The 22,866-nt window shown below is 36.2% G+C and overlaps 2 protein-coding genes across 4 annotated transcripts in view; one reads left to right on the plus strand and one right to left on the minus strand.

Annotated features, from left to right (window-relative positions):
* LOC145685982 (uncharacterized) overlaps positions 1-22,866 on the plus strand; it is a 365,426-nt gene that overhangs the window by 71,987 nt on the left and 270,573 nt on the right. The gene's annotated exons all lie outside the window — the stretch shown is intronic.
* LOC145685980 (uncharacterized) overlaps positions 16,770-22,866 on the minus strand; it is a 61,360-nt gene continuing 55,263 nt past the window's right edge. The window contains exon 2 of the mRNA XM_081758782.1: positions 16,770-17,628. The gene's annotated coding sequence lies outside the window, so the exon portion shown is untranslated. The remainder of the gene's footprint in view (positions 17,629-22,866) is intronic.

Here is a 22,866-nt window from a genome sequence, read left to right on the forward strand (position 1 = left end):
AGGTTGATTCTGTAATCTTTAATTTTACATGTATTTAGTTAATTTATTTTAAAGTGAAAATAGTAGCGGTTACCACGGAAGCATAATAATAACGGAAGCGACATTCACTTTAGTTTGCACACAAAGGAAATTAATAGATATTATTGTTATTTAGACACTCAAGACTTTAAGGTACGAATTTTCAAGCAAAAATATTTCACATTGAAGCTTTAAAAGAGACATTCCAACTTGATTCGTATTCGCAAAACTTCGGATGTAGTAGAGGTATATGAATTCGCAGTTCGCATTCGCATTCGGAAGCAATGGAGGTGCGGCCTTAATGTGTCAATTCTTGTCAATAAGTACAACAGGTGACTTTTCTTCCCTTAGTTTTAAAGCGACGAATACAAAACTTTAAGTTTTACCTCTATGACTTCTCTCGCAAGCCACCTGAATCAATCATTTTATTGGACTATAGAATGCGTAGAAAGTAATCATCACTGGTGTCGAAGCAGAGCTGAACACAATGCACCATACTTTCGGAACTTCTAGCCAGTATGTTCTATTTAAATATAGAAATTTCGAGGAGAGTGCCAAAAAGTTTGTGAATTTATTGGAACATGTTTCGTTTCAGTGTTATGATGGAATATATATTTGCCCTTATAAGTGTCCCATTAAGAAGTAACCGAGTGGTATCAGTTGTGGTGACATAGGGCTTAAAAGTTACCCAGATTTGTGTCTTTAAAAAGAAAAGTCATGTTGGCATGGAAAGTGCGTATGTCGTGTCGCTCTATCCTGCGGGAAATAACTTACTTAAATAAATAATTATTGTCCAGAAGAATATTAATTATTTCACATAAGTACTATGGAAATTATGTGGCTTCAGACAGACGTAAGGCGAAGACGAGTTGATAATATTCGAATTCTTCGTCTTGTCACGCGCTCGTTGCCGCTACATCAATACTGTTAGGGGTGTATTTCATTTTTCTTTCTTATACGTTAAGAACGTGAAAACTGGATTAGATTCCAGTGGGAGCTCAAATGGTTCAAATCTCTCGTAAGGCTGTACGTTTGTCTCACATAGTCTGGTGCTGAAGGATGTGTTAAAACTTACCATCAAACCAAGCATCCACTTCAAATTCGCTACGGTATAAAGTTAGCAACAACGTGGCGGATAAGATAGCAAGTAGGATATCATCTACAATATAAATCTATAAACCAGCAATTATTTTCATGGACAACAGATGTACCGTTAAATCCTCTTAGATTGAGTCTTTTGGTAGCGTTGCTCCAAGTGATTTACTGTACAAAATTCAACCGTACATTGTAAACAATTACGGTCGCATTCGTTGACCGATTACCCGAAAATTTACGGTATTAGTGTTAAAGTTATGGTAATAGTGCATAAATACAGCCTTCTTATGGCCCATAACCATAAATTTTACAGTAATACCGTAAATTTTAGAGTAACGAGTTGGCAGCCAGAATTGACCGTAATCGGTCAGTAAATGTGACCGTAATTGTTTAGAGTGTAATGTTACAATAGTATATTTTTCTCTTATTCTATTTTTGTTTAATGCGTTTTATCACAAATGTGTTTATTCGTTTTGAAAAGTAAAACCTTTCTATGTAACATAACAATTGCAGGAGAATAATGGCTAAAATTTCCCCCATAATACAGTCTGAAAGTATTTTAATGTTTACGTTAAGAAGGTCTTCATATAAATCTGTTTTTTGAAACAAGAACTTTGTTTGTTTGCATGTTTACCAGGTTAACTTCATAATACGTTGGTTATCCTTATTCGTTGGTATGTTGCCACAGCCGTACCACAATAATGCAAGGTTCCTTTTTCTCTCGTATAAAAGTAAAATTTTCAGCTTATCCATCATTTCCGTGGTGCTACAGATGTCGAGACTTTTGGAAGGAAAAGTAGTCTTTTTTTCTTTATTTATCGAGTAGTGAGGATGCCGTACCCGGATCTTCATTTAATAATTCTAGGCATCTGAACTCATCACTGTTAACCATTACTGCTTTTAATCGAAGTAATTCTAATCGCGAACAAGGTTATAAGTCTTATGATGAAACAAACCAATTGTCTAATGCAGTGTTTGAACAGTTTCGATCGTAGGAGTATTTAAATTGACGAAGTCCTGTATCCTGGAGAAAATAAAGGTTGATTTTAAAAATATCTCCCTAATTTTTACTCTAAAGAGTTGACACTTTTAGAAATGAAAAAAAAAAAAAAAGTACCAATATAATAGAAGATGCCGGTTTCCGTACAAAACATACGTGAATAATCATTGCAAACAATAACTTTATTTCTTGGAAAGTAATTATGCTTGAATGTTGTGAATGATAATGATACGCCAGTCTTTAGTTCTCTTTCTACAATGACTGAAATACATTCTTGGATCAGGTTCGCCAGTAGATAATTCACAAAACACTCAAAATTACTTTCTCAAGTAAAAGAGAGTACAAAATTCATTTTTGGTTGATATTTTTAATTTTAAATGGCTGTGTCATTTACAGTCCGTCGTTCCGAAATTACAGTAGGATTGAAAGTGTTCACTCTAATTTTTGGGATATTCTTTAAAATTGCGGCCAGAATTTTCATTGTTTTGTATATGCAATATCTGTGCTTTCCTTTAAGATCCAGTATGTGTTCCAATATGATTAAAATAACAATATGTGTTCTGTATTGTTATCTTCTTCTTCTTCTTCACTTCAAAAGTTGGTGGATAACCTGGAAATTTTAAAACTTTTCTCTCGCTTGGGGAGCTGTTTTATACTTTGATAAGGCCTCTTCTTCGTAACTGCATCTAGATATTCTATCCCTGTATTGTTATAGATCTGTGTTATTATAGGTAATTTCCAACTGTCCGATGTACCGTATAACATAGAGGCGGGCTCATATCCAGGACAGAGAAAACACGCCGAGCAAGAAAATGACACAATGAGGGAGGTGGTCTGGAATGAAACAAGTGAAAGAATGAACGATTAGTCATCTCATGAATCTATGAATAGTGTATAGGTAAAATCAACACCTGCGCTTTGTTTGCCTGTCACCACGGTTTCTTATCAGCGCTAAGTTTGATGTCATCTTGTTCTGTGCCTGTGTTTTACTTAGCATACAGGCAGTAGACTGTGATGTCACAGAGCATCCAGTTGAAAATGACTGTAATCTTAAATGAAGACGTTGCTATGTGATGTCTTAGAAATTAGATGACCCTCCATCTTGGAAGGATGTGTACTTTTCATGCACGTTCGTTTTACTACGTACACGTGATCGTAGACAATGATAAATTATTCTGCCATAAATGCATCTGTATGTAACTCTCTTGTAATAATAATAATAATAAGAAGAAAGAAAGTTGAGTGAAACGTAAACTTCAAATATTGTTGTAATTTTATGCAGTGAAGTTAATTGGCCTCCAGAATACGTGTCAGATTATTCACGTGGAGAAATTACTGTCTTTTTATAATTTACGTATAACAATTGCACAAGTATTTTTCGTATTTACGAAGTAACAACAACCATAATAATAATGTCGAGTGGATGAAAAGGAAGAAACCATAATCATTGACTTGTTATTCACCACAAATGATTCTGAGAACATTTTCACCTTGATATCGTCCGTCAACTAGTAATCATTCCTTATTCCCGGTTTATCTTCTATCATTCCTTGTACTGCGTCCGTCAACATAGCCTATAATTTCTTCATTGACAATGTTCAAACCAGTTCTTTTTTCTGTTTTTAATAATGATGGTTTAATAACCTTTCAGAGTATGTTAACTTACAGAACTTAGTGGTTGATTAGTAAGACTATGATTAGAAATTAGATGTTAGCCCGTCACGTTTGAGAGTTGACGTCCGTAGGCGATCACATGGAAATGATGAGGGAAGGAAGCTGCCTGGGGCACTTTATCAGGTACAATACCTTCATTCATTTAATGGGAATAAGGAAAATCCCACTCAGGATCAGGATAGCTGGCTGGCCTGAAAAAGCTCTTACAATTTTTCGACTCATCCGCCGGAATCGAACCCGCGTAGTGGTTAATAATTCTTTGAATTGACTTCCTTTAAGTCAGATGCATTTTGTAATGAGTTTCTACAAAATTTAATACGCAGAAGTACCATAACGTTGTTCTGCTTTCCAGATTGATTTTTTTTTTTTATAGAGCTCCGTATTTTCAGCTTTTCAGGACTGTCGAATTGCTACGAATTTTTGAAAAGGGAAGCAACACACACACACGCACTCTCATATATATATATATATATATATATATATATATATATATATATATATATATATATATATATATATATACAGTAGAGCGTCGATTCTCCGAATTAATTGGGGGACATGGGTGTTCGGAAAACTGGTTTGTTCGGATAATCGAACTGTACTGGACTGGACTGCATTGTACTGGACTGTACTTCTACAGCCAGTGCCAAACCGACAGAAGTGTGCTGATTGTTGAAACACAGCGACTGGCGGCTTAGCCGGTCAGCAGCGCCTTATGAAGGCCCCATTAGAAGCAATGTTCCGCCAGCGGTGGCTCAGGTACTGTGGGAAACTTGGTTTGGGAGTGAGGGGGATGATGGACGGGTGGGAGAGTAACAAGTGCGAGCGAGTACACAGTTCGGTTAAGCGGTCGTTCGGATAATCGACGCTCTACTGTGTTTATATATATATATATATATATATATATATATATATATATATATATATAAAGCCGTTTAAGTGATTTGAATAACACCGTTGGTTTATAAAGGCTTTAGCCCCTCCATCTCTAAGTTTACATTGGCTTGTGTGTAAGATTCAGCCGCAAAATAAACCAAATGAAGAATAATGTAGATTAATTTACAGTGACTTTGATCTACCAGGATAGATAAAACTAACATAAATTTCAGAACGAAATGTGTATTATTGAAATACGTTCGCGTAAAAGCGTTAACAAATCAAATCAGGTTCTTCGATACTACGTATTGAAAATAAAGTAAAATTGATTGCATCAGCAGAGAACGTCGTTTACACCCACTGTCAAATATCTTATGAAACTTTTTCCCTCTTATTACTTTTTTCAAAAAAGGAAAAAAATCTGGAGTAATGGGAGTGCAACTGATGTTCAGAATGAATATGAGTGAATGACCATAGTATAGAACTATTCAAATATACTGCTGCTTGTTATTTCTTGAATATATATGTAAAATAATAGTCAAACGGTATATCTATCACTACATGTTTAAGGTTGGTGTAAAGGGACAAGTCTTGCCAATAGATGTCACTACGGTCTTCGTATCTCTCTCGTGTATTTTTTACCTTTCACGAAAATTTACAATTTCTCTTACAAATTTCAACCTAGAGACTTCAAATTTTTAGAGGAGAAACTTCATAGCCTATCGAAGGCAACAATCCGTGCCGATTTTTTATTTAAAATTATCTTCATTGTTGAAATAGTTCCATTGTTAAAGGTTAGGATATCCGTTTCAACAATCAAGCTATTTCAACAACGAAGAAAATTACAAATAAAAATTCAACACGGACTGTTGCCTTCGATAGGTTATGAAGTCACTTTTCTCAAAGTTTGAAGTCTGTAAGTTGAAATTTATAAGAGAAATCGTGAATTTTTGTGAAAGGTAAAAAATACATGAGATACGAAGACTGTAGTGACATCTATCGGCAAAACTTGTCCCTTTACACCAACCTTAAACTGTAGCAGCTTTGGTGGTTGTAGAAAAAGTACATTCACTTAACAACCTTGTAATGGTAATACGTTTAGGGTTTCCAAGTTTCGAAAATGGAAATCCCAGACACCCTTCTAGAGTACCTATTCTTAAGATTGTAACATAATCGCTCGTTTAAGAATGTGAACAACGTGAAAGTGGTTATTTCACAAAATTGAGCGACACGAATTTCGAATTTAATAACTTTATTTACTTTTCAAGCATTTATTAAACGTGCTTATTTCCAGTTTTGGTTGAGTCGACACATGTAATTTTTTGAAGTTTACTATGAATAGTACATCGTATTTAAAACAGAAAAGCAAATATAATTATGGCATGCACAAAATATACTTGAAAAATAAGTTTTCCCAGCTTTACTGGGGCTAATAACGTCCCATAATGTCTACCAGGGGCGGATCCAGGACCGACTTCTGAGGGGGGGGGGCGGTGGGTTGTCATACTGCTACTTTCAAGGGCTCCAAACTTTTTGATGGGTTTTATTTAGATATACATATAAAATAAGAATGTTTGCTCTTCGGCGGGGGGGGGGGGGCGATTGCTCCGATCGCCCGCCCCCCTGGATCCGCCCCTGATGTCTACATACTTTTACTGGATCTGGATGCATTATGTATTTGGAAGATGTTTCTGAGGATGAAACAGTGCTAGCCCTACTCTTGAAAATGCTCTTTTGTTGATCTTTAGCAGTTTTGATAAGTTAAGTACTCTTCAGCAAATTCCGCGCACAAGTTTACCATGTTCTTCGACAAATAATTCCTTTCATCGCTCCAAAATAATATTAGGATTAGTAAGAGGAGAAATTACCTCACATTTAACGTCTGGTTTTGAGGTCGTACCGAACATCGGATAAGGTCAGAAAACCAAACTGTCCTGTAAAATACCGGGTGGTTAGCAACCCGAGATAAGTTTTGTTTTTACATAAATTCATATAAATGCAATTTATGTACTGTTTTGTAATTTTAAAGTGATAACTCGTGTGTGATCTCTATGTTAGGGTTTATATATATTAGTAGGTTAATTTCATGTCTTTTCAGCTAAACATGAGACGGAATCTTCAGTTTAAAGTAAGACCCCAATGACTATTTTGGTTATCGGCAAGATAAATACCCTCCCGACATTCGAATCTGCTACTACTCACTCACGAAGTTACTTTACATTAGCCACTCGGCTACGAAGTGACAAGATACCGGTACTTTGAGTTGGGTGCACAATGTTTAAACTTAGTTCCAGAGAAGTTGTAGGTTAATCATCACTGAATTGGCAACGCCTTGATCTTGTTACTGTGATTAAAACATAGTTTCTTCAAATTAGGTTTGATATTCTTTATGCCGAAAAAAGGAGCCCTGAATCATGTCTTACCATCATTGATCGGATAGAGATGTAATATTGTCAAAATTCAAACATAATTGCTAATTCTTTTGCATTTACTAGTTCATAGAATATTGGAAATGTTACTAATCAGTCTTATGAAATCTGTATTTTATGCTTGAAGTAAATGAAATACAACTAGCAAGCAGATTCTGGTTGGAGATGTTGATAGATTGTTCATCTTTCATGTGAGGCACAGGTTCAGTCCCAAGCCATATAAGTCATTCGACCGGCAACATCGTGTCCATCGGGGTTTATCGTGGTTCTTTCGTTTCTCTGGTATATTTATTTGATACTCGAGAAGCATCATCATCATTGTTCATTTGCATTTATTATACATTTTCTTGAACGTACAACGACATAACCACTACTTTTTTATTACAATGAAATTGCTAATTTTGTATTTACCTACAGTTGTGTTATGTAATGATTAAAATATTTAATTCAAGCTAAGTACTGTAATTGCATGTGCTCACTCAGGTGTGCTAATGTTGATCGATTTTCCGGAAATGCGACATTCTTACTTAGCAAGAAATTAATTGATGGCAAAGTAGAAAATTCGGTTACACCGCAACCCCTTAATAACGTTGAGATCTAATAATTAAATCGAACAACCTTATTAAGGTTTTCAGTAGCTTTAGATCGAATATTTTAGGTTATTGACTTAAAAGATGTGTAATTTCCTTAAAATGTAAATTATTCCTTCATTATAAGTTTTCTTATTGTAGTAGCGTGAGGTAATAGTTAACTACTTTATTTCAAAATTTGTGATTTTTTTTTTCGCTGTAAGGGGGAGAGAAATGACAAATTATGATTGATACTATCTGTAAATGGACACCAAACTGCGATTTTAAAGAGTGAATCTTGTGGGTGGAGGTGGCTAGGGTGTGGGGGTTTATGCGCGTCGACGGATGTGGAACAGGCGTGTTCTCTGTAGATCAATACCTCTGTCTGCAGTGAGTCTGGTGATAGCGCCTTATAACTGGTAGGATTGAGTGGAAAGCTATAGTGAAGCTTCGAGCTTTATTTATTTATTTACTAACAAGGGGTTATAATGTTATTTGTTGACCATAATATTTAAAATATGAAGGGTGAAATTTGGATTTTAGATGAGGTTTACGTATTAAAAATAAATTTTCTGCCTTACTCGTTCGAAAAAAAAAAAAAAAAAAAAAAAGTTAGGGAAGTATTTTTGTGCAGAAAATAACATCTGCAACATAAAAATAGTTTTACTTCCTGTACATAGTCTCCAATAGTGAAAGGTTGTCGAAAATTGATCTTACGGTAGAAATTGTACTAGATCGCTTTCTGATTAAAATTTCCTTGTAGTTCAGTAGTTGATGTGTTGGATATGCATTGATGTAACTAGATTCTTTTGCTAGGGAGGGTCGTAGCCCCTTACTTCTGAGAATTACAAGAACTTTTTAAAATGAAACATTCTCATTTTATGTTGCATTCTGAGCCCCCAACCCCATCATCGCCATTATAATATGCTTGGCGACTTCCTAGTACTTGCATCTTTTCCTGTTTCTCTTTTTTTTTCTACTTTGGTTCTATGGTCTTTAACTTGCAGAGTGGATTCCTATAGGATTGGTTCCGTTTGTTGAATCTTTTATTGCTTTTCTTTTTTCCTTTCTTTCCTAAAACAAATTTTATATAGGTTTAACTTCAGACTGTCATATAACATAGATCAGTGAAAATATACTATAGCAGAAATTTGTAATTTCTCTTACAGTTTTACACGCAGTATACTGTTATGTAATTCTGAGATTAAACATGTCGGTCCTGGCGTCCCCCACAAAGGACATAAAATATGACAACATTATTATTGCTTTACAAATTTAAAATCAGACAGGCAACATTGAAAACTTTTTTACAGGGGATAATCATAAATGGATCATCTCTTGTAAACAGTTTTCAATGTTTCGGATTTTAATGTTGTAAAGCAACAATAATGTCCTCATATTTTATGGCCCCTGTGAGGGACGCCGGGACCGACATGATTAAGTGTACGTATTCATACATTTAATAATCTCATTCTCAGTTTACTATTTCATTTCTGAGCAACATACATAGATCTGTATGCAATAGCATATCGTAATTTAACTTTAAATATTTAATATAAACACTCAAACTTCAGTGGGCTACATGTTTTCATACGATCTCTTTTTACGGGGATGAAGTACAATACACATGTAATACGAGGATTGTTACGAAAGTTCTAAGCGTATCTATGAACGGAGCAGTTTGTTCGCTGAATTTTATAATAAGTAAAGTTATTTTAAGTGTCAAACTTGTTTAAAACCAAAGGCATGTCCATCTAGTTACTGTGTTAAAAATATTCGATTACTTAAGAATTGACACTCAAGCGGATGAGCAACATTTCCATGACAAATATACATAAAAGAAAAGAAAGAAAAAAATAGAACCTCTGATTAGTGTCACAGGTTTCCTTTATCAAGGCAATAATTAGCGTTTAGAAAACGAAGAGTGTGGCGAATCAGTGAACAAAAGCAACTACATTTAACTACTGAATCTGATTGCGAAATATGAGTCGAAACTTGCCAACTATTTGCCAAACGCAAAAACTTATTTGGAACTTTCGAAACAATTCAAAATGACCTAAGCAGTTCTGTAGCAGAATTCGATCGATTTTAATGTTTGACGAACAGAGGAGTTAAATTTTCATTTCTTCTTTTGTTGCAATGTTACTTGACAAAATAACCAATGTAGCAAATAATTCGCAACTTTAAACAGTGTTATACTATGGTGATTGATGGAAGGAAGATTTCTATGATTTACATATGGTATTGAAAATCGATCATCTGTAACTTCGGACGAGCACGGAAAAATGAAAATAAATCTTACGTTCCATGAATATGTCATTTAAGCTAACAGATTATTAATGAAAGTGAAGAATATAGGAGGAAACTGGAGAACCCCAAAAAAGTCAACACACATGCCTATATTACTAATGTATGTTAATATTATCTTAAGTGAATTTATTTTAGTATAAGGTCCCACGGGTGTGCCCTTTAGGCTAAAGGGACAGATGATTAACGAAAGTGAATGATTGGGAAACTATATTTTCTGTGCCCTCCCACAAGGAGTCGAACCCAGGATGACGTGCACTAAAGACACACACTACCTATTAGGCCAACGGAGAAAGTTAATAGTACGTTAGAGTTCTTTCTGGTGGCGAGGGGTGCATTGCCATTTATGGCCTGTTCCCTGGTCGAAAATAACACCAAACGTCCGTCACTGGCTTAATTGTTGTTGCCCCCTGGTTCTCTCTAGTTATGCCCATAAATCTAGAACACCAATTTCTCCATGACTTCGTCCATCTTGTTTATACTAGGTAGCAATTTAAAAGATCTGTTAACGTGTTGTTAGTTTATCTTGGCGTAACTAGTATTGCTTGCTCTCCTAACAGTCTTCACTGATCAAATACCGTCGTTAGTTACACTAGTGGAACTTTTAAGTAACCGTTCATCCTGCGTATTATTCTTTGTTGCATTTTTATTTGTTTATTGCATACTTGTTTCAAAATATAAATATTATTAAAAATTAAACGGACACCACATGATACAGCGCCCAATCGCTGTATTGCAAGTTTCAAGTGGTTTAATCTTTGCAGCATCTGTTGAAAAGAGAAAGAAACAGTTAAGTATACAATTATGCATAATATATATCTTTCGGATTTTTATAAAGAATACAGTATTATCTGATGTGTCTTTTACAACAGTGTATGTGAAAGTATAATTTTGTCCGTTGTACTATTATACCTATACTATGTAACTGTGAAGTTTTGGCACTTAACTCAGTGATGAGCAGAAGCGAAGGACTTTCTAAAGAGTTCCGAAGAAAATGCTGGGTTGAAAAGTAGATGGACTGTTAGATGAATTAAGTTATATAACGTGAATGAGTGCAATAGATATTTGTCCAAAAAAAAAAAAAAAAAAATAGTATATGCATAAGATCAAGACGTCTAAAATAGGCAGGATACGTTTCATCCACGAAAGTGAAATGAAATGAAGTTTGTGGATTTAAGTTCCACGATTGTATCCTTTAGGCGAAAGGAGACGAATAATCAATGAAAGCAAATAATTACGAAATACTTGGTGGAATGAGATGTGTGGGAAACGGAAGAACCTCGAAGAAATTCATGAACACGATGTTATTTAACAGAAAATTGAACCAGGACCCCTTGCACTAGAGATGAGCGCTTTCCACTCACTCACCATGCCCTCTACCTCCTTCTCACGTAGGAGATACGAACTCAGTACAAGAGATTATAGTTGTGACTTTTTCGATTAGTTGAAGTTCGCATTCCTTTTCAGCATCACAGCTATATGGGACATGAACCTACAGTTCATGACATAGTTTTTTTTTTTTACTCCGACCTCACTCACTCTCGACCTCGTTCAGGAAATGTCCTCGCCCTCGCAGTGAAAGTTGGTCCTCGCCCTCGCGAAGGGAGTTGTCCATCACCCTCGCCCTCGCAGTGAAAGTGGGCACTTGCCATCGCAAGAATGGTTGTTCATCGCCCTCGCACACCCTCGGCCTCACAGTGACAGTTGGCTCTCACCCTCGCGAAGGGAGTTGTCCATCGCCCTCGCGAGGAACTGATCCTCAATTTTCCAGCGTATTTGCTGAATTATTTCCTTAACATACGTGCTAAACAAAGAAAACTAAACATACCATCGTATAACTTACTCGCCATCACCTAAAATGGAACAAATCATTGACTACTCCACGCCTAATATTACCATGAATATGTTCGGATAAAGTTTGAATAGAGTTTCGTTTACATCTTTTGGTGCAACCTAGTGTTGGTCATGAGACGAGAAATAAGGTTTATCACCTCGTCTCGTAAATATATATCATGTCTTTGAGCATATAAAACTTGGTTTTGGGTGGGAGAAGGGAAAAAAAAAACATACAAAGAAATCACACTGAGGCTATAAAAACAGATTGTTCATGGACGTATCATGTCACTTAATATATATATTTTTACAACAGAAGTTGGAAATGATCCATGAACTGATATGAGATCAGATGAAAACGTAAAGAAATAAACTACTACTCAATCACCTTCAGAACATATTGCTTGTTTTCAGAAACTTAATAAACTATTCATTTAATAATTAAGCGCGAGCCTCAATGAAATAAAGGAGCGCGAGCCCAGTTGAGAGAAGTGAGCACGAGCCCAGTGCAAAATGGCCAGCTATGAAGTCAGTCCGTCAAGTCTTTTCCATCTGATCTTCCGCGTTCTCACACTGATTGTGTTTGTTCAGATTTCAGCACTCTTAAGATTATGTCATTTACTGCTGAATGACGTGAGTGGCGGTCTCTACCAGTAAGTACTCTTTAAACATGACAGTATAGACACTGTTTATCTAAAAAGTCTCTAGCACAAGCAGGCAACAATGAGGCACACTCGCTTCTAAATGTAGCGCTATTTCTATTCGGAAACTTTCATGAGAAACATGCAAATATTATATTCATTTGCATTATTATTTTTAATAATTATGTAGAAGTACACAAGAGAAGTTGAGGAGTTTGATGTATACATAAGGGCATAAGCGAGTTTACGCCCTTTTTTTCATCAAACGCATTTGTGGATTATGCCAAGTTTGTTTACTCTCCTGGTAATATTTCAATTCAATATCGGAATAAAATGCTGCATATTACATTGTTTTATGTAAGAAAAAACACTACTTAAATTTTCAACATCGTTTTTCTCCAACTGCATGTTTCAGACTTACGCCCTTATTGCATCAAACTCCTTAATTGTCTACTGCAATCAAATGAAAGGAAAAATATGACCAATCTATAATCTTACTATGACATCAACTTTTCATCTAGGGGGACATGACAGATGTTATTTTAAATATTATATTCCTTCAAAAATAGTCAAACAGCAAATTCAAAATAGTTGTTGTTAAGGAAGCTTGTCCTTCTCCCTCGCGTGCCCTCGTTCTCGCGAAGGAAATTATTCCTCACATCGCAGTAAAAGTTGACCCTCGCCCTGACGAAGGGAATTGTCGATTCACGCCCTCGCGGGGATGAACATCTCTGGTTCATGGTGGAATCCGAATCGTGATGTATTTAATGCTCTCCCACTGGGAATCAAACCCCGGGAACTCATGCACCAAAAGCGCATACTCTAACTACTAGACCAGGTAGGATGGTTGGCAATTCTGGATCAAAAGGATGGTGTGAGGATCATGTGACATGTGATAAATCCTACCATTGTAAGAAACAAAACGCTTTTTCATTAAAACTGGTTCAGGATTTAGTGTTAAAAACAATTTTCCGTAGGGAGTTAGTTCCCGCTCACCCTATATAATGGAACTTTCCGTGCTATTTATGTTTATGGCATATGCATTATTTTTTAAAGTTATTTTCTTGTGCGTAAAATGATAGCCACATTATAGTAATATTGGTTTTCATAATTTAGAAATGACGTAAAAATAATGAGTATTTCGTAAAACATAAGAATAACAAATACTCTGTAGACCAACGATGGTGCGAAAATAACCGTGTTGTGGTTCTCATAATTTGCAGTATCATTTTGTTGCATTTTTAGGGAAGAACAAAATAAAATTAGTGTATTTCACAATCAGCACAGAATAGAAACCGCATTTTGTTTCGTAATTTTAGTCAAGTCGTAGTGCTCATGAGTCGTTGTGTGGTTAGTGTGAGTGGACATGGTCCCGGGTTCAATAGCCTTGAGGCCTAACATTTTCTGTATTGAACCATTTTAATGACATAAGACAATTAGAAACTACTTGAATTAAATAGACGTCGAACTCGGGTTTTAAAAGCCACTACGATAAAAGGCAAGTGATCGATTTATCACCATTTGCCGGTCACAACGTTTCCTTCATTAGCTAACAGGCTTCTTTCCAGAAAATTGTCCGTAGAAGCAAAACCAAAGTGTGAAGCGGCTATACTGAGACACTGTTTGCTTAAGGACGTGTCCTGCACAAGAGTGAAATGCAGGCTTCCAGAAATTTTGTCCAGTGGTTATCAAAATGTGAAGGGGCTGCACTGGGACACTATTTTGGTATATTGGCAATATCAACTTAATTTTACTTTGCACATTTCCTCACAGAGTTTCAAAAGTGGACACGATACGCAGTTTGTTTCGATCACCTACAGCGCTATGAGAATGGAGGCACCCAATTTCTTCCTAGATAATCGTCATGGATGATTCATGGCCGGGGGCATGAACTTGAGGTGGAATCGCAGTACTCAGAGTGGAAACATCCAGGATCACCATGTAGACAGATATTTTGATAATCCCTCGCCCACACAATTGATGATGATTATAGCATATGATGGGTTTGATCCGCGACAAATATTTCTATCAGAAATCTGTATGGCCTTGCGTCTGAAAGGGACACTAAAGTCCAATCCAACCACCAGAAATTAAACTCGGGGCCTCGTTCACCGAGGATAGGCGCATTAGTCACTTTCTTTATTGTTTTATATTTTTAAACAAAAACTGAGACACCAAACGTGCCCATTTTTCTTTTTTCTCGCTTTATTTTGAAACTTTTTTAAAAATATCTTCTCATATATTACTCACCTTTGTACCGTTTATTTCATATTAGGTAAACAAGAACGAAACATAGAAAGTCTAGAGCAATTAAAGAGTGCACATGTTTTTGAGTGGAAAGTCGAGCCTTGGAAGAACTCGCCTTGCACTGTGCAGCCCAACGCCAGAGACCACTCAGCTATGGATACCGGCGACTTGTAGATCAAGGAGTAGCGGTTAGCGTACGCGCCTTTGGGTTCGATTTCCAACGAAAGCTCATGGGTTCGGATTCCACGTTAATCAGTAGGTCCCGTCTTACATAACCTCGCTGCTGAAAGGGACATTAAACTCAACTCAACTCAATTCAGCTAGATCAAGGAATAGGGTTTTTCAAGCGTAGCATATTCGTTGGTATTAAAAGTATAATAATACCGCTGGATGTTGAACTTTTATTGTTGAACAATTTAAAGTTTTCTGCCATATTAAATACCTGATAATATTGTTTCCGTCTACAACTAATAATAATAATAATAATAATAATAATAATAATAATAATAATAATAATAATAATAATAATAATAATAATCGTTGATAAATCAAATGGTGACTACTGAACGTTTTTTGTTATTAGTAAATTGACATGAAGAACACTGTCATAACTATGTCGAATTTGAAGTCAAAACCTGTTTTTCCTTTGCAATTAAGGGATCGTAAGTAACACCAACATTTCATTAGTAAACGTGACTGACAAGTTTTGTGGTACGTAGAATAACGTATAATATAGATCTAATTTAATGATTATTTATTTTCTTACACAATGAAATACTGAATAGCTGTTCGAAATAATGAATAAGTAGTTTCTTGGGATAACATCTTTCCATATTACTTTCTGTTCAAGAATATACATTAGAGACAAGAAAAATTATTTTCTTTAAGTTTAAAGCCTCATGGTTATGCCCTTCAGGCTCAAGGAGACGGATGATTAGTAAAAGTGAAATTATTTATTTATTTTGTCCTCTTGCACTGGAAATAGAAACCGGGACCATGTACACATTCGAGATAAAACGATAAGGATTTATGATCTGGTGTGATACATATTTAATTTCCTATGTAGCTGTGACGCCTTTCTAAATTTCTTACATTTATACATGAATTCCTCGCAATAAAACTCACTCTTTATTTTTAAAATATAACTTTTGGTGGAACCTATGTTGAAATAAGCATCTCCAGAGATTTCCATTACACTAACTACGAAAGTATGACTTTGGAAGTATTCCGTCTGTGTGTATCTAACTTTCTTGGTGATTCTGTTCCCTATAGTTTTGAATTATTCCATGTCACCCAGTATGCGAGGTTTTTGTCTTTTATGTATCTACCAAATTATATTTCTTTTTGTCATCCGTGATTGTACTCTATATGATGATTATTGATTTGCTTGCAACGTGCAGATGATCTATTGCTTTTGTAAGACTATACACGTTACTCCGTCAGTAAAGGGAAAATGAATTTCCATGTAAGCACAGGTCCGAGGGACGTAAGAATCTAGGCAGTTGTCGAAGTGAGACAGTAGTGAGTGTTTTGAGTATGGTTGGATTTAGGGTTTGTCTGCTGTGGGGAGCGGACCTTCCGGGGCTTTTAAATAACCCACAGTCGAATGGGGACCTGAAATTTTCCCCCAGGAAATTGATAATATCTTCATTCGGTTTTTGAACATTTTCGTGAATAATTCTCTATAATACAACATAAGGGTTTTTTATTTTTTTATTTTATTTATTTATTTAATTATTAAGAAAGTTGTTAGCGGCGGATTAGAATTTCTCAATATCCCCCGTTACTACAAAGAAGCTCTCCAATGGTTTTTAGTCATTATGTAAATAGAATTGTAACCTTTTAGGCAACATACCCTCACTGCATTTGCACATTTAGATAGCTGGTATGTCGAGTCAAAATCGTAATAAAACACCGCCTCTGCTTTATTTACACTTCGAACACTGGATCTAGGTTCAGCTCTTCAGGCTTAGATTCTGAAGGCAATCTAGCTCTTTGTAAGCAGAAGTGTACATGTCAAGAACATCACATTTGAAGGATCAGTCACTGAATTGATTGCTGAGAATTATAGTTATCTATTCGTAGAAAGTGTTCCATAGACACACACTCGGCCAGAAAAGGTTGATATACAGGTTGGGTGGAAAGTGACTCCTTATTTTTAATAGGATCTATTTTCTCCCTCAAAATACTGTAGGTATAAACTCAATTTTTTGCACACATGTAGTTTATTATATACCATTAACTTTCCAAAAGTTACAACTTAATGTGTGTTCCAGTATTTTCTAAACACTGTCTCAAACAAACGTTTGCTACGGCCTTCCTCAAGACCTCAGCAGGAACACCACTTAGGATCTCACGGATTTTTGGGATCACCTTCTGCCCAATAATGGCTATTATGACGCTTAACGAACCCCCCTACATGAAACACAGCTCCACTCCACAAAATTCTTTCAAACAGGTGTGGATAATCTTCGTGCTAGTATGTGAGCATCATTGCACAAAATTCAACACGCCTATCTCAATCATCTAGATACAACTTTCAGCCATAATGAGGCTTCAGTGGTTTGTAATGTAACTGTGGAGAATTGCACGCACAGAATAGCGCGTAATGCCACTCTTTTGCAGCCTGTCGCGTTGATTTTGAAGAGGATTGCTCGAACATCTCCCTCACTTTGGCCACCTTTTTCTTTGATACCGAAGTCGAGAACCTACATGATCTCTTAATATCTACGACACTTCCGGTAACCATTAATTTTCTGTGACAATTCTTTAATGTTTTTGCATTCAAAACAGCTTGCCTTCCATGTTGACTACACCATCGCTGGACCTGAATTACAAACTGCCGCACCTCAAATCTTGCTGCAATTTTGACTCTGCTTAATGCTTAATCGTCCTGGCATCTCTGTGGCTTCAAAGGAACAACAAAAACTTCACAGAATCTGAAAAAAATAGGAAAAAATGGCATACTTTAATCTATAAAACAACTTTCATTGCTATCTACACATAACGTCAATAGAAATTCACAATTCAAAATATGGAGTTACTTTCCGTCACCTTGTAGATTCTGTGATAAGTTTTATTTTTTATTACCCTGGAAACTCTAGAATGTAAAGTGTATTATATGTTCCAATACTATTATATCTTGCAGAGTTAGTATCACTCCTTGAACCTAATCTGAGAGCGAATAAACAAACTGTATATCTTGATAGCACTCTTTATGTCGCTCCAATTTAATTACTTTTGATCCCTTCTGACCACATTGATCTATTTACAACTCTTCTTCAATATAGACACGTAAGCAAATACATTTAATGCACACTCCACGTATAGACAGACTAGTTTACCATGTGGGCAACACCCTGAAATTCTACAATACCATCATTTCAACAGACTACACAACCTGTTACCATTGAATCAATCTCAACTTCTCTCCTAGTATGTTCGTACTACTTGGAACACTTTCTAATTGATTTAGATATACGAAGCTAATTGGCAAACAGGAGCAAAAGATTTATGCATTACGTACATAATTTTGCAGTTGAAGCAAGTTGGATTTCTAAGCATCGAGTGATTGACTTCCTGTCCATCTATGGAAAAAATTTGACATTTCCTTATACAAGAATTTGTATAATCTTTCTTTTCTTCGAGTAGAAGGGTTCCGTTCTAAAAAGTAAGAGGAGGAGGAGAGTATACGTAGGCGTTTTCTTAATTTTCCGGTCTAACTTAGAAGTAATATAAAGAAAATACCTGTGATACTTTTCAATATAATCTCCCTTGACTTCAATGTACATTTCACATTATTTTGATTAACATATGTATCGACGTGAAAAAGTAGTCAGAACTCTTGTCTTCAAAATGGCTTAAAATGGTGTCTTTTAATTCATTGACGTCCGAAAAGTTTCTGCACAGTTTCGAAATCGCGTGGCGTTAAATCTGGAGCTGAATCTCCGTGAAGGCACGGATTTTCACGGTAGTCTTAGCAACAATGTTACCCAGCATCTGAATACCGCGACTCAGCTTTGCCACAGCGAGTGATCAAAATGTGCCTCCAAGGAACTGAGGAAAACTTACATATTATTTCTTTTGTAGATGGCACTATGTGCCATGAACTACATATTACCAGTAGTGCAATATTTGTGTCGGGCCGAAAACGTTTGGAAATACTCGTAACACATTTCTGCCGCCGACATCGAGGCAAGAGAGAGGTAGTCTGTGGAGGAGCCGTCAGGAGAATACAGTGAGTCAGAAATGGTTTCATCTTGAATTGCGGAAAGTCCTTTGAACGATATGTGGGCATACATTGTCGTGTAGCATGAGAATAGCTCTCTCTTCGCTATTGCTGGTCGCTTGCTAACGAGTTTGCAGTGTATATCATGCAGTTCAGCACTATAACGGTCTGAAGTGATGGTTTCACCTCGACGGAGAAATTTACATTGGATTACTCCCACCATACCAGCAACATCGTCATCTGTGAGCGGAAGGGTAGTTTCGGAAAGCTGCCTGGATGTTAATGCAATTCGGCCACTGTTTTGACAGTTTACAATTGCCGTAGTGGATCCATTTTTTATTAGAAGTGACAATATGAAGTAGGAAACCTCCTGGTTACTTCATACTCCAAGAGAACTGCAAGCGTGAACGGCCAAATAGCGATCCTTGTTGAACAGTGTCAACTCACGTGCAGTGCCCATGAGTTCCATTTTTTTCTTACCTTGCTGATAAAGGCCATTAACATTATCTGAAGTTTGCAGTTGTGTTTTATGTCTTTTTTTTAAAAAAAATGTTATATTCTCTGTTTTTAAGAAGAACTTTCTTCCTTTTACTTTTTAAAAATTTGATTTGAGTTTAGCGCCTCGTTTAGCGAGGCTATATGAGAGGTGGATCTACAATTTAATGTGGGATCCGAACCACATGAGCTCCCACCAGAAATCGAACCCGGATCTCGTGCTGTTTACGTCGTAGTACTACTGAAATTTGAACACATATCGTTTGTTTCGTGCCGCGACGGTGGCTTAGTCCTGTAATTCAGCTTTTTAAGTATTGAGATTGTGGTGGACGACAGCCACTATAAGGGTTTCTTACGGGATGGTTTGATCCGCCACCTACAGAATACACCAGAAAAATGTATACACTGTTAAAAAAAAAAAAACTATATATCATATTTCTTAATTACATTTAATTATTGTTCAAACATGTGTTACAAACCTTCAGGTAAGCATATGTTTACATTAGATCTTCAAAATGTTGGTCGTTGGCGGCCCAACACTTAACAGAACAACGAGCGGTCGCTGCAGCTACACCAGTCAATGTATCAATGGAGATCGATGCTTATACCTGTGTAATCTTCTGGCGAAGGTTTTCGAGCATGCGCGGCTTACTTGGATATACTTCTTGTTTCACAGTTCCCCACAAAAAAAAAAAAAAGTCCGTGGGGGTAAGATTTGGCGAACGGGGAGAAAACTCAATGGGGCCCTCTTCGTCCAATCCAGTGTCAAGCGTGCACCTGCCATTTTCTTATCTCCCTAACTGTGCTAACAGTACCGACATCTGTTGAGCGACAAACCGTACTACAACATAATTTTAACTGAAAACAATTGACAATGCCGACATTTGTTGGGCGAAAACCTGTACTGCAACATACTTAAATTTCAGAACAATCGTCAATGCCAGTATCCTGATGCAGGATGACAAAAAGTGTATACATTTTTCTAGCGGACTCTGCACATCAGATTCGAGGCGTGATTGTTGTCTTGTCCTTCATAACCTGGGTATTGTATAAGGACATAGAACACAAAACTAGGAATGCACACGAGACGAGTAGAGACAGGATTTTCCTGACAAAATTCGAGTCAAGACACGGCTCTTCCAATAGAGATTTTTTCGAGTCGAGACATCACTTTAAAAGCACACTTTCGAGACGAGACAGCCACAAATCTTGTCTCGTGCGCATCTCTACACAAAACTTAATATTATTATTGTATATTATTTATTGATTTATTTCATTGTTTTATGTAAGAAGGCATTTTTTGCTTTCTTCATTCTAACGGTTCATATATTATACCATGATGAGGCACACAGCCAAGCTGCTGGCGTCACTACAACGCAGAAAACAGATCAGATGCTGTAATAAATAACTGAATAGTATGGTCTACCACAGAATTAATCAATCACTTTTGTACATACTTATATGACGTAAATTCTAGCTTAATTTGTTACAGGGAACCCAGTTAAATCCCGGAATATGGAATAAAAATCTTCAGTATAACGATCTACTCCTATGTCTTGTTAGGGCTGAAAGATTTGGTGGTACGAGAAAGTGCCAGAAATGAGAGAATCCCGGTAACATTCCGAGGACAGAAGTAGTCCCGTACAAACTCAATGGTCTATCATCGAACTATGTGCCTTAGTTTCTGCAGAACTTCCGTGCTTCGTCCAATTTTAAATCAAATCAAATTTCCTTCTACAGTGATATTATTGTGCACTTACCTTGTAGCAAAAGAGATCGATGGATAAGATTGTGTGTCTGATAAAAACAGAATGAATGAGTCATCATGATTATATCTTTTCCTTATCGTATCGTTCTAATTACCAAGAAGTACTTTAGTCGTAATATTTATATCATTTACGCATGATTCATCCATTGTATAATACAGACATGAGATTTCTTATTTAAGATAATAACGATAGTACATTAAGATTGTACTTGTAAAAGCGTGATTGCACGTTTTTATTGCATTGGTGTAATTAATAAAAATACAACCTCAAACTTCACACGATTCTGCTTTGCAGATTAATGAAAAATAATGATAATATGAAATTGGATGAAAGATAGACGAATTTGAGGTTCGAATATCAAGAAAAATCACAAATATCTAATTACGGAACATCAAAGATTCGTATGGGATTCAGTCAGGACTGGTTAGGACTGGAGGTGAGCGCATTATCTCCGAATACCGTATCCTTCGTCGAAATTGAAGTAAGGACGGGATATCATTCGCAAGGCATAAATTAAAAATAGAATTAAACGAAAATCAAAACATTATGAGGAGATTTATGCAAATTTATGAACAATTCGTTTAGATTTCGTAGATAGTCTTATGCTCTATACAGGGTTCAATTTTTCATACAAGAGTTTTTGCGTGCTTGTTTCACTATCTTGGTTGCGTGCTTCGATTCTAAATTTGTTTGATTTTCAGAATTGACATATAATCAAACTGTATTTTTTTTGTGTGAGTTAACTGATGCTAGAAATGAAAAAAAAAATGAAATCTTTAGTTTAACTTCCTACGATTATGTTTAGGCTAAAGAAGACTATGATTAAAACAATTAAAGAATGATGGAAGGAGTGGTGGAATGAGATAGTGGAAGGAAACGAGTCCCGAGAAAACTCACGAACACGATGTTGTCCAACACAAAGTTACGTGGCCGTTGATCGAAACAGGGACCCCACGCACCAGAAGTATTCACTCTACCACTGAGCCATCGTGCCCCCTAAATTATAGAAATGAAACGAAATACTTGCTTCTCTCGCAGTCTGAAAATGCAAGTACTATAATCCGTAATGTAATAATTGATTTAAATAATAATTCGAAAAGAAATGGAAGTATCTTTCAGATAAGGCCGTATACTGGGAGGCAGAGAATGTTGTTGTTGAGTTTAACGTCCCGTTCAGCAGCGAGGCTATAAGCCAAGCTCTGAAGTTTACGCTGAATAAAATTATATTTCGGATCTTTCCTATGAGTTTTAAAGTAATTCCCACATCCCAGTCTGATTTTTTACTGTGTACAGTATTGCGAAATTTGTAGCTTGTCTGTCAAAATACTTAACGTGACTTTGTGTGATCGCATCGTTTATTCTGTACGTTGAAAATGAGAGCTGTCACTGAAATACTGAGTTGTTTTACATCCTTTTTTCAAACATTTTTCATACTTAGAGTGGTAGAATGCTGAAGCCTCAGTGTCAACGTAGAAATGCAAGTTTTAAAATAGTGTCATATTAAATATGTTAATATAACCTTGTCAATTTACGACTTTTTCCTCTTTTTTTTATTTTTCTGGAGTTGATTTGCATTATTTATGAATTGAATGGCCCATTAAATAGTTAAGTGGTAAATTAACCATACCCTACACGTGATCTGTTGAATTCATTAACAGTTGGTATTCTGAATATTTGCTGCGCAT

The sequence above is a fragment of the Thermobia domestica genome, chromosome 5, assembly GCF_964235325.1.
Source record: "Thermobia domestica chromosome 5, izTheDome1.hap1.1, whole genome shotgun sequence".
NCBI lineage: Eukaryota > Metazoa > Arthropoda > Insecta > Zygentoma > Lepismatidae > Thermobia > Thermobia domestica.